The sequence below is a fragment of the Cimex lectularius genome, unplaced genomic scaffold, assembly GCF_000648675.2.
Source record: "Cimex lectularius strain Harlan isolate CLEC.00 unplaced genomic scaffold, Clec_2.1 scaffold77, whole genome shotgun sequence".
In the NCBI taxonomy this organism is placed as follows: domain Eukaryota; kingdom Metazoa; phylum Arthropoda; class Insecta; order Hemiptera; family Cimicidae; genus Cimex; species Cimex lectularius.
The window spans coordinates 49,324-63,905 of record NW_019392836.1 but is presented as its reverse complement, the minus strand read 5'-3'; positions in this window follow the sequence as shown (position 1 = coordinate 63,905).

Genomic DNA, 14,582 nt, shown 5'->3' with positions numbered 1-14,582 from the left:
TTAATCTTTATGCAAGGTATTCGTTGAGATAAAAACTCAGTTTCACGAACGGGATTCGAACCCACGACCTTCGGCTAAATACGCCGCCGCTCTACCACTTGAGCTATCGTGACTTCGATCCACTCGGACATCAACTTCCCAACTCAACCCTAACTTTTGAATTTTCCCCCCTTTTTGCCATTTTTCAAATGCCGCGTAATCTATTTGATTCTTGGTGACAAATGACAAAAAGGAGGGAAAATTCGAAAGGTTGGTTGAGATGGGAAGTTGGTGTCCGAGTGGATCGAAGTTACGATAGCTCAAGTTCTAGAGCAGCGGCGTATTGAGCCGAAGGTCGTGGGTTCGAATTCCGCTCGTGACACTGACTTTTTTATCTCAACCAATACCTTACTTAAAGATTAATTAATTGAAAAATGTTACTTGGTCAATCGGACCAAGAAATCTAATGAATTCTGGACTAAGTTGTGCTCTGGAAGAAGGAAGCAAATTCAAATGTAACTGCCTAGCTTTCGAACTAGTTTAATGTCATCATCATAGCAAAACAATCTTAAATATATCTACAGATAAACATGTTCACGTTTTTTACAGGCGATCGCAAATTTCGTTGAAGACCGACTCAGCCCCAACATTACCGTTTTGAAATTGAGAGATATTGAAATTTGAGTTCACATGTAAGCAACAAAAATGTTTTTATCCATGGACATATTTAAGACTGTTTTGCCTTGTTGATGACCTTAAAATAGGTCGAATGCTTGGCAGTAACAACTAATTTGCTTTCTTCTTCAAGAGCATACCTCGATCCAGAATGCTCGTAATTTAAATGCTTTGCTACTAGTATCACTGGCTAAAAATACATCGTGTACATCATGGTGAGAAGAAAACAATCTGAAAATAATTTAGTATTTTATGACCTGTGACACGCTAAAAAAATGTATATTGAGGTGAACCTAAAATGTTGTTGAGAATCGATAGTTACTGTGTAAGTTAAGGTTTTCTGCTTCTTAAGTTTAACAAGGTTTTCGTGTTTTGTTCACACCTTTAAGCCGGGAACACACTTACCCGACTCAACGCCATGCGATGCTACCCGACGCCTTGTCACGTTTTGATAGGGTGTGCACATCTATGCGAAGTCAAGCGCACGTCACGTACAGTCACACAGCGGGTATAACAATAATCACTATCAAAATCGCAACGCGTCTTTTGTTCTTAATGCATTATTTTGAGCAAAACCTTGTAATAAATCGTTGGTTCAATTTTATGAACACAACCATGTAATAAATTCTTTGTTAAACGTAACTGTTTTACAAAAAAGTTATTCCGGTGATTTGTTAAATTTTCTGCTCAACCATCATAATTAAATAATTGTTATCAAAACTTATGAATTTTTAATCTCGTTTAATTTGGATTACATCAAAATAGGAATTTTGTAATTAATATAAAGACAAAATTACATATACTTAGTTTGCAATAAACTCCAAAAAATAAGAGTGTCCTGTGCTGAAGCTACTCGACGAAAATGGTGTAATTTTATGAGCAAAACCATGAAATAAGTTGTTAGTTAAATTTTATAAGTAAAACCGTGTAATAAATTGTTAGTTAAATTCATTAAACGAAAAAATGGTATTCCGGTGTTTTGAACACTTTTCTACCAAACCAAAAAATTATTCTTATTAATAAAAACTAATGCATTTTTGATCTCGGTTAATTTGGTTTATATTAAAATAAATATGTGGTAATTAATATGACGGCAATAATACATGTAGTTTGAATAAAAGTATGAGTGTCCGGTTCTTTTGTCTTTGACTGTACTCGATGCGACCTGACGAAAATCTGGACCGTGGGGATCGCAGAGCGTAGAGTAGGGTAGCGTAGCATAGCATTGGGCAGATGTACACGGGGGTAATACAATCTTATGATTAAATGGACTTTGGATATGCGTCGGGTAGCATCGGGTTGCGTCGCATGGCGTTGCATCGGGTAAGTCTGTTCCCGGCTTTAGCAAACTAGGTTCAAAGAGCTCTTCATTCATTTATTTTCTAATCATTTGTATATTCTTCTGAGTAAACCTGCCCCGCAAAAAGTATGCTAATTCACTCAAGCCAAAACCGATTCCAATAATTGGTCCATACGTTTCCTTCCCAAAAATCAGGCTCTCGACATTCCTTCCCCCGGATATAATTACTTCCAGGAATCGTGATACTTATCTAGCTCGCCGGTACGTAAAACAACGCCCAACTTATGCCGGGACACGCTTCCTTTTAGATTATCTGGCTTATTGGATATCGCAGGGGCTTATGCATCTCCTGTCAATGTTGCGACTTTGGTAAAATATTCAATTTCGATGTATGAGACAACTCGCACGGTTATTAGCTGAGTATTTTCCTTTTTTAATAGTGAAATTTGATTTGATAATTGCTAGTAATTGTTATGTAATTATTATACAATATATTATTTATTGTTATGAAATTAATAATAGATTAACATTAAATACTGTCGTTCAAACTCCACTAAAATTAAATTTAAAAAAAAAATCAACCAAAATGATTCAGGAACGTTGAATTGCCCAATAAAAACAATCAAATGAAACAAAAGCAAAATAACATAAAATAATAAACCTTATGATTTGCTGATGAGATTAAATGATTTTCCATAATTCCAGTTATTGAAATTCCAATCATTGATCCAACTCCAGTTAGTTATATATATTTAGTCTTTAATTTTTCAATAAAAAATTCATAAAAACTCATAATCAAAAATCGAACGTTTAGAATAAACACTAGATGGCTTTGACATACCTAGTTCAAAACGACTAGGTTTTTGGATTAATATGACCAGGGTCTATTTTTGTTTTTATTAATTGCCCCGCAAATTTCCACTTAAACACTTTCTCTATACAAATCATATCTAGACATTTATACGCAATTAATTCAATGATAGGTGATTATTCATCTCTTTTCCGTATGGCCCACCGTCGGGAAGATTGTTTATCAAGGGACCAAAGATGTACAGACTTTTCTTTTTTCAAAGAATTTGTTACATTGATTTCCAGAAGCCCAATAATTATGGTCTTTCTTTCCGTGAATAAACAGGTTTTTAAACTGACGTGTGAAGTTTTTCGTGTAAATTCAACTTTGTGGATTTTGAGTACCTTTAGCATACAGGGTGTCCCAGTTCCTTCTGACGAAACTCAGGGAATCGATTCTACTCTTCGTTTGGAGCAAAAAATTTTCAGGAGAAAATTTTCGGAAGTCTTCTATTTGAAGATATTCGTCAATTTATTGATATTGGCTAACATTTTATGTCATTCAAATTATTGCAAATAGAAGTATTTTACAGCAAATTTAGCGTTCTTTCAAATGTTGTAATTGGATTTGTTGTAGTCTCAACATTTTGGAAGTTGTAAGCGATTTTATATGGTGAGGTAGTGAAAAGTTGAAAAAACCTAAATTGACGAATATCTTCAAAATATAGAACTTTCGGAAAATTTTCTCGTGAGCATTTTTTGCTCCAAACGAAGAGTAGAATCGATTCCCTGAGTTTTGTCAGAAGGAACTGGGACACCTTGTATTCTCTCTATGCACATCTCGGTGCATCGAGACTGGGTTCATTTTATAGTTATGTCTTAGGTCTATTACATCTTTCACTCTTCTTAGAGGTGAGCTATTAGAATTTTGAATGCTTTATCTTTTCCGTGGTTGTTTTCGTATGCTAGGCATGCGAGGAGGTACAGATTTGACTTAAACTCAATAATCTAATTTTAATTTTTTTTAATTAATTTATTTTACTAAAGATTTTGATTATTTTTAGTTATTCCGACAACTTCCAATTATTTTGGCTATACTCATTATCCTTATTTGCTTATTTGATCACTTTTATTTGGTAGTAATATTTTATCTCAAATATGAACATTTTTCAACTCAACGACATCTGGCGAATGGTTCTCAAGGTTTGTACGGATTTTTATTTGTTCTTAATGGAAAACATGTAATTTATATCCGTAAGGCTACTATAACCTTTAACTTCAGCATAAATTTGATCCATTGAACTTGAAGTGTATGTTTCATTTTATAACAGATTGACGCTCATGGTCTATGGGTCCATGGAGCCATAGGCTAAAGGTGGCGTTTTATTCTGCAGAATTTCATTTTATTTTTTATTTTATACTTTTCCCAAAATACTTGTTTTTCTTCCCTCTACTCTTCCTCCAAGATATATGAAAGTATTTTTACATTGTATTCACTCATTTTCTTCTTTATGTTTTCAAAGCCATCAAAGTTGAACGAATTTTTTTCTCTATCCTTAAAACCGTGAAGCTTTTTTTTTAACTTTTTCACATCTTTGCCGGTTTGAACAACGTCATCGGACATTCCTGCACTGCTATTATTTTGGCACGAGGGATGTACTCTAAAATAATAGAAATTTACACGATTGCCAAAATTTGGGCATTTAAAATGTCCTCTTCGAGGCTCTAAATACAAATCACAATATTAATAATTTATGATTCGACTTAAAATAATTCATATTTCTCATAATTTTATATATATATATAGTTCATTGTAAAAGCAGATTCTTTTCTTTTCTAATTAAGAAAATTTACAAAAAGCTAAGGTCTTGCTTTATTATTTGCCTAACTTCTATTTAAAGAAGCAAAATACAATAATTTTCATGTAAAGGAAAATAAATTGTAGTTATCCAGCTTGTTTAATTCTTCCGACCCTAGTTGAAAAGAAGCTACAACTCTTTGAGATTCAGGTCTTTAAAAAAGTACAACTTTATATATTGGCCAGAAGAGATAGCTTTGATTTCACCTGACTTGTAAACGAGTTGCCAAAACTCACCGCAACGCTCCAACCTCCGGGCTCCTTCTTTTACAAATTGTTCCTTGGAAACTTGGCTAAAAAGAAAAAATGAAAAAAAAAAGTTCACGGGAAATCTCAAAACATCAAATTGAGGGAATGGTTGAATGAACCATATGTTTTAACCATATCTATATCATAAAAGGTTATACGGATATTACTCCAATAAATAAGTTTGTTTATTTGTGGATAGGTTAATATTACGTTCAGAAAATCCCAAATTTATTACCTTTTTATATTATTTTGGCTATCGCCAGTACTAATTAACATTTTCTATTGTAGGGAAAAACGCTCCGTCAAACAAGCGGTAGAAAAGTGGAAAATCTTTAATTAAAGCACAACTTCAGAAACTCAATTGTCTCAGCGATTTTAATAAAACCTTTTTTGATATTGTGGTGATTTTGGTGTCGAATAATATTTAAAACATTCCCACGCTTTCTTCCCTAATGGCACTAGGAGCACAGAAATATTTCTTTAAGTTAAAAAAAAAGAAATGTTTGCAGTCTTTGTTTTGCGTATATTTTATATAAGTTATCCTTTTTAGGTGGCCTGGTTGAATATCTCTTGAACCAACGCTGTAAAAAATACGTGTTTAGTATTTTTTTTTTTAATCTAGTTTGAAATATTTACCTTTTTTGGAGAAAAATTATACAGGGTAACTCAGGCTCAGTTCAGAATTTCAAATACAGCCCTTCCTGACACATCATTTTAAAAGATTTTTTAGGATGAAAACAATGCTGGGAAAAATCTATGAAAAAAACCAGTCATTTGGTTCGGTATTTATTAACCACATTTCATGATCAAACTGCCTGCCTTTTGTAAAGACGCAAAGATTTGTTTTTTCAACCACTCTTCGCCGGTATTCAGAAGCAAAGAATCAGGGGAGATAGATTGACACAACTCTATTGTTTTCGCTCCTGACTTTATTATGTATGTACTTAAAAGGGAATATATATCAGATGATTTTTTACGAAAAATTAACTATGATCTATTAACGAAATTACATATATAAAAATTTACAAAAACAACACATCACTTCCGTCAATTTAGACAAAACAGTGACAATTATCATCTTTTTGGGACGGAATCTCATAAAGAAAACAATAAATAATCGCCTGGTATAGTTGGAAATGTGAGTGTCGCGCCAGGTCAATAAATTTTGAGCCGGGAACAAGAAGTTTCATTCAGCTGACAAAAGTTCTGTTTACTCGTAATAATAATTGAGTTCAAAACAGCAGAGATTAAATATTTAATTATGCCATTCAACTAGTTTCATTTAATTTTTTTTTGATCAATTACAGTAGGGCGTACAGAGCAACTGTTCTGCACGACATGCTGGTCGCGCTGGTTTAGCCTAACCAACTCCTTAATATCTTCTTTTCTAAGTCTTTTAAATGTAATATATAGTGGACAATTTTTAATTATTTTTTAAGAGATTATGTTTATTACCTGTAATCAAAAATTATAAAACAATATTCACTCCCAGCAAAGAACAAAAAAAAACCTAATTTGTATTAACTTCTTAAATAAGTACTTTGGACCTAACTTGGAAATAAAAAATACAAATCTTTGATCTGGATTACTCTTAAATACTCATAACTAAAATTCTGTTTACTCGTAATGTTAATTGAGTTCAAAACAGCAAATATTAAATAATTAATTAAGCCTTTCAAGTAGTTTCATTTAATTACTTTTGATCAATTATAATAGGGCGTATAGGGCAACTGTTCTGCACGACATGCTAGTCGCGCTGGTTTAGCCTAACCAACTTAATGTCTTTTACTGTGTATTTCAAATGTAATATTTAGCGGACAATTTTTAATTATTTTTTTACGAGATTATGTATATTAAATGCAATCAAAAATTATAAAACAAAAGTCACTCCCAGCAAAGTACAGAAAAAAAACCTACTTTGTATTAAATTCTTAAATAAAAACTTTTGAACCTAACTTGGAAATAAAAAATACAAATCTTTGATCTGGATTACTCTTAAATACTCATACCAAAAGTTCTGTTTACTCGTAATATTAATTGAGTTCAAAACAGCAGAAATTAAATAATTAATTATGTCATTCTAGTAGTTTCATTTAATTAATCTTGATTAATTATAATAGGGAGTATAGGGCAATGGGACATGCTGGTTCAGCCTCACAAACACAATAATATAATAATAATAATAATAATATATAATAACTGCGATAACTGCTTCGGGCAGAATAAAAATTTGAATTTAGTCTTGGCCAACTTGTCTTTAATCCACCAGAATAAATTAGATGAAATCAAACATGTTTTTGTGACGCCTGGTCATTCCCATCTTCCTTGTGACCGTGACTTTGGGCACATCGAAAAAGAGATTCGACATGCTAACGTGTACTCCAAAAACCATTATGAATACTTCATTACGAAATGCCGTAGAAAAAAACCATTTACGGTAGGACAAGTTACGCAAAATTTTATCTTGAACTACGCTCTTTTTCAAAAATATACAACGAAAACCCAGCTCCAAGGAGCCAAATTCAAGGACGGTGCAGTGTTCAAGTTCACCAAAGAGTACAAACAGGGGTTCTACATCCATAAAATTAATTTCGGTGTCAAATCTGCAGTTAAACTCCAGAAAGGAAAAGTCAGCTCTTACGATCCAGCCAAGTTCAATCTGCCGAATATTACGCCAACGCAGCTTTATGATTCTCCTGTGCCTGTGCCTCCTGCGAAACTTAATGACATCAGAGATCTCCTGACATACGTTCCGTTACCGTGGTCAACATACTTTAACAATATTATTGAAAATAATCAATCTTCCATGCCCACGCTCCACGAGGAAACGGAAGATGACCAACCCGATTATGAGGATTGAAAAATTAGAAATTACAATTCGTTTTCAAAGTTGATTTAATATTTTTTTATGTACGTATGATTTCAGAATACAGACTGTTTCGTAGACGTCGGCGGGAGTGAGTATTGGATATCTACCCTCCAAGTCCGGCGTTACCAGGGATAGTTGCCGGCTGTTGCGTAAAGGACTTAAGGTTAAAAAAAAGAATAATTCGTTGGATGATTAAATTTATTAACTGACAATTTATGATAAAAATACGGAAACTAAAATCTGGCAAGAAACAAAACAAAGTGAACGAATATATAGAGATATAGATATATAGAGAGTTGGTTATGAGAAAGTTAATACAAAAAATGTCAATGTTGAATTAAAAGAGTAAGGACGTTCGTACGTCTTGTCGACTCACGACAGTGAAGATCGCTGATGTACGTTCGTGCGTACGGGTTGAGTCCTCGGGAGAGACTAGCTGAAGACAGCTGATGTACGTTCGTGCGTACTAGTTGAATCGTCGGGAGAGACTGACTGAACGCTGAAGACAGTTGTACTTCGTGCGAACAGGTTGAAACCGAGGGAGCGACTCGCTGAAGAGAGCTTTTGTACGTTCGTGCGTACAGGTCAGGAACAAGGCGGTGACTCACTCCTTTTACGAAGGATTGCTGAAAATTGACCTGTTTCCCCCTCCAGCGTCGTGATCGTCTTACAAATTTTGTCTTTATAATTTTTTTAAAAATAATAAATTTAAAATAATAAAGGATAAGATTTCTACTTAACTAACATATATACAAATGTTTACATTGGCGTAAACATACCGCCCACCACAATTTATTAATAAGAAATTGTAGTAACTTTCACTGAGATCGGGGTTCCTCAACTATGGGTTGGAGAGATACAAGCTTTACCACTGGCCACTTGAGCAAGGAGCCAGAGGAGGTTCGTAGTGTAACAACTGCAATTCCTGCGAATTAATTTACGTAATGAAATGATCCTATATTTGGTTTGTAACAAGGAACACAACAAGGTAGTTCCTGCATGATGGAAAATAAGGTGGTAGTAATCGATCTGTAGTTTCGTAAGGTAGCATCCTGAGGAAGTAATATTGGATGTTTTCCGTTTTCTGTTAAATTAGATGATTGCAACCTACCGCCCACCCTAAGGAAACAATCAGAGTCTAGGCAAGGGCTCAAATGAGCCAGTTGCTTGAAGACCGAAGAGCTTGCCGAATCCTTACACCCAAAATAATGTGGCCACCTTCCAGGCTCATTGTTAAGCCATCCATTCGTATCCGGAACGCCTCATATCTTCTTTATTGTGTATTTTAAATTAAATATATATTTTTTCCAAGATTACGTTTATTAAATTATATTAAAAATTCACCCCTAGCAAAGTATACCAAAAAATTCTAATTAGTAATAAATTCTTAAATACAAAGTTTTGAACATAACTTGGAAACGAACATACACATCTTTAATACGGATTACTCCAGAATGAGTAGGTTCAGTGGATATTTCCTGTTCTAAATATTTTACAGGGGTCAAATTTTTTGAATTACTTGTAAATATTATACATAAGATTATTGTTATATATCTTTTACTTATACGTTATATGGTAAGATTATAAGATTCTTTAAAAGGTTCTACGTCGATCGGGCACAAATTATTTATTTCAATATTTATGAAGGCCTGGAGAAGACATTGAAATAAATAATTTGTGGCCGAACGACAAAGCCAAGTAGGTTCAATGTTTGTTTACTTGCATTGTATGTCATTTTGTGTATTTTCAGCCAGTTTCGAACTGGAAAAAAATTATTAAATTCATTTACCTCTTTACAAAGCAATGCATTTCTGCCGAGGGTCTTCCAATGTGAGTATACAAAAAGCCATCAATATTGTGATCCAGATTTTAGTACGCACCAAAGTCCACTGGCAAGAGGTCATTTTCTTATAAATCCTAAATACTTTACTGCGGGCGTTATTACTACAGGCATTTTAACTATCTCGTAAAATGTAATAAAGGTTAACCGTGATCCTCTACCCAGGAAATCACAGTTCTCATCACGTGAGCTTTCTTTGCGCGTCTTTCGTATCTCCCGCAGCAATGACATCTGCATAGGCTAGAGGGATGAACATTCGGGTATTTCAGCTGGACGAATACAATGAGAGGAAATATTCCAAAAATCAAGATTTAGGATTGATCCCTGGGCAATCTTCGCACTAGTGCAAAGCTCATTCACAGTTTGACACCTTACTCGCTTTTCCCTCAGGTAGGGGCCTTCCTTCCAAATATTAATAAACTAATTAAGGTAAATAATATTATTTTACATATTATAAAATGTATAAACAGCAGAGTTATTTAGGTTTAATGGTAATTGAATGTTAAGGAGCTGGTTAGGTTAAACCAGCACTACTACTATGTCGGGCAGAACTGCTATCTTATAATATCTATTATAATTAATCAAAATTAATTAGATTAAACTACTTTAATGGCATAATTAATTATTTAATCTCGTCTGTTTTGAACTCAATTATTCTAACGAGTAACCAGAACTTTTTGATAGCTGAATTAAACTTCTTGTTCCCGGCTCAAAATTTACTGTGCTGGCACGACGTTCACATTTCCAACTACACCCGGCGATTAATTATAATTTTCTTTATGAGGTTGCGCTCCAAAGAGATGATAATTGTCACAGGCCGAGACAAAAGCCACTTCGCCCACAGGGAGTTGGCCTGGGTCCAATACACGCGTAATGAAGTGTAAGCTTCTTCGTCCTGTTGACAGTAATATACAACGGCTATGTTTCATAATGATTTTGGTCCGCCCCTTAAATATCCCTGCCCACCATTTTTCCTCACCCTAATAACATCAGCGGGGATTTTCACATCTTGACACGGCTTACATCTCTGAGAGAAATAAGGGTTATTATTTTTGAGAGGCTTTTATTTATAGTTATTTCATTTACCATAGTAAAGTAGACTATTGTCAGTTTAACCTTTTACTTTCTAGGAATCCCAAACCCTTTTAATATTTAAAAAATAATGGTCCTATCATCACTGTTTTTCATTGCAGTTATTTATTTAGAAAAAAACAGAAAAAATCATAACTCTTATATAATATAGTATCCGTGAGTAAAATAATATAAGTTATATAAGACCAAAAAACACATACAAAGGGACGACCAATGACCAAATAGTTTTAGCCATTTTTGAATTATGGCTGTTTAAATAGGACGTTATAAATAACCGTATTAATACATTAATTTATACAAGTTTGAAAACTTTTTATTACAAGGTTAATTTCTGACAATCAATTTTCCTATTCCGAGAATTTTCTTATAGGTATAATTTGTATATTACAATCCGTACACATGTAGGTATAGGTACATAGGTAGTATTATAATAGGTACATATGCTACATTCCTTTTCTTTCCAATGGTCTGTTTGACGTTAAAAGCCTTTGGGTATAATATTGAATTATAGCTGTTTTCATCAGATATTCCGATAACGACATCTCAAAAAAAATGTAGAGGTCAAAACATCGATCAATTTAAATTCAAACAAAAATCTAATTTTACGAGTCTCTAGAGAAACAAAAACACATATTAGTTTCACGACAAAATTATGACTTACGTTACACGAAACATATTTGGTTTTTAGAAATTTTTTGACGGTTGATAAACTTTGATAGCTTTAGCTCTATTTTATTGCAATGTAAAAAAGTATTTTAAAATGATGTGTGCACATGTTTATTTGAGCAAGTTGAAAAGCGAATCGGCAAATTCCAACTTTAAATTTTTTGACAAAACCATGGCTAGTTCAAAAAGTTGCGCATATGTGCCGGATAGTTTGAGGTGTAGAATCATCAAATGTTTGTTCCCAATTTGTGTCCCACTAACCTGATGTTTCTTTGGTATGTGAAACTTTAAACTAATAATTTAATAATGTATTTGTAATAAGCTTTTTGACGTTTATTTTAGGCGGACCCAGATAATTTTATCAATAAGACGCAATTACTGGTTCTAATTTTCTTCTACTAATCTACTTTTCTTTACTAAACAACCAAATACTAGTATTTTTACGTATCCGTATGTATTGGATGTGGTATCCAATGGCAAAAAATGGTGAAACAGAAAATGAAGGCTGGCAAATTATAATAACGACAGGGAAACTGTAGATAAAATAGCTTTTATATGGTACAACAATTTAAAAAAGAGCTAAAAACCACAGGAACTCTATTAGATGTTCACGACTGATCTAACACTATTAGCAGTCACACAACATCTTATCCTTCTCCTTGTGGAAAAAGTATTCTAATTTCGGAAAATCTTTCATCAAACACACAGTATAGTACATGGTCGAGAAAAATAGAAAAAATGCTTTTGCCAAATGTCACCACGATATAATCCCAGAAGAAAGAAAAACTAAAGTATCATGCTTATGCTCTGCTGCAATCAGTCTACGGTATGTTGTCAGTATGTGGATGTTGGCAGAACCGTCAATCTAGGTCTAATAATACAGATTCATATCTCTCCTACTGAAAACTTCCAAGAATTTTGGAATGATGTTTTTTTTAAACAAAACGAACTGTAGAAAAACTAAGAAAAAAACGACTTGAGGAAATCAGTAAGCCATAAGGGATACTAGATACAAAAACATATACATAATATAACGATATTATGTATTTAAAGGAATTTTTGGACAGTGGAATCTTTGTAAGATTATACGTTTACGATATGTTTTATTAGCGGACCGACCAAGAATTTTAAAATACACCACAAAATGGTTAAAATAAACCACAAAAAGACATGTTGCTCATGCCGAATTAAGAAATGTACATTATAACACCGTGCCAGAGTTGTCATTAAGACAATACCGAGAAAAAACTGAGAAAAAGAAATTTTGCTATTCATTCAATTTTTCACACATTAAAAATAATTCCATCTCAATGAATGCAAAATTTTATTCGTTAACCTGTGACACGATTTTTGATATTTGATGGTTTCGTTACAATCGACGTGGTTGAAATTTTGAATACATTTTTTACGATTTCGAAATTTCCCACAATAGTCCCCATATACGGTACAAGTAAACTAACATCGAACCTACTTTCTTCGTTATTCGGTCATATATGATTTATTTCAATGTCTTCTCGAGGCCGTCCTAGGTATTGAAATAAACAATTTGTGACCGATCGACTAAGAAACTTTTAACGAATCTTTTCTTATAACCTTTCTAATAAGACCTATATATCACAAGATTCTTATGTATAATTTTCTAGAAATAATTCAAAAATTTGGAAATCTCTGTGAATAATTTATGACATGAGATATAAACTGAACCTTATGAGTATTTAAGAGTAATCCTGATCAAAGATGTGTATTTTTTATTTTCAAGTTAGGTCCAAAGTACTTATTTAAGAAGTTAATACAAATTAGGTTTTTTTTTGTTCTTTGCTGGGAGTGAATATTGTTTTATAATTTTTGATTACATGTAATAAACATAATCTCGTAAAAAATAATTAAAAATTTCCGCTATATATTACATTTAAAAGACTTAGAAAAGAAGATATTAAGGGGTTGGTTAGGCTAAACCAGCGCGACCAGCATGTCGTGCCGAACAGTTGCCCTGTACGCCCTACTGTAATTGATCAAAAAGAATTAAATGAAACTAGTTGAATGGCATAATTAAATATTTAATCTCTTCTGTATTGAATTCAATTATTATTATTACGAGTAAACAGAACTTTTGATAGCTGACTGCTGAACTTCTTGTTCCTCGCTGAAAATTTACTGAGCTGGCGCGACCAGCTATACGAGGTGATTAATTATAATTTTATTTATAAGATTGCGTCCCAAAACGGTGATAATTGTCACAGTTTTGTCTACATTGCCGGAAGAAATATTTTGTTTTTGTGAATTTCATTAAAAGATCATAGTTAATTTTTCTTATCCTGCACAAAAAAAAAAAAAAAAAATCATCTGATATATCAAATTTAAGTACACGCATAGAAAAGTCAGAATTGTATCTAAATTTGTTACAATAATTTTCTATGTAAGGATAATCGATGGATCCGTTGTGACCATACGGACCGGATCGTCCTTTTTGTCCTGGGGAGAGCTGTGTCTTTTGGTTGAGCCTTCGCCTTTCACTGGGCACTAGAAGCTCCACTGAACTGATGATCAATGTGATTTGAACTAAGGGACATTTCAGTCCATGCCTGAGTCGGTTCTTTTTATCGAAGTCAAAAAGAGGAAACACGTAGCTTCCAACTTCTTTAGCATCGTTGAATTTGTACAAAACCCACAGAATGAATTTTTGTTTGGAAAAACGTACATCAGAGAAAAAGTTTACTCTTACTAATCCACCTAAAAAAAGTATATTTTTTATTTAAAACTTCGTATTTAAGAGCCTTACAAAAAGCTTAATACAAATTAGATATATTAAATTTGTTTTTGTTTAGTTTGGTGAAAGCTATTTTTTGGTTTTGTAACAAATCAAATCATTTTATTCCCAAATTAACTTTACACAGTAAATGATAAAACTACACTAGCTAATCGCATTATTTACTTCCATGTATTGTCTAACCGATAGCACTTAACAGCTATATTTTAATTAATTATTTCAAATATATAATAATAACCCTTTTTATATATCTAAATTTTATTAAATAAATCTTTCTTATTATTTTCTTACTAGAATGTGAAAAATTAAAAAAAAAACAAATCGACATATATATAATAAATTTGAAAAACATGAACATTACACACTGAAAGCTAAATAAAAAAAATTACTTATATTTCTTAAAATAACTTCTGTAACGTAAAAACATGCATATTCCAACATTTGTAACGACGTTTCCTTTGGAAAAACCAAAAGAAATTATGAATTTTTAAATCTGGA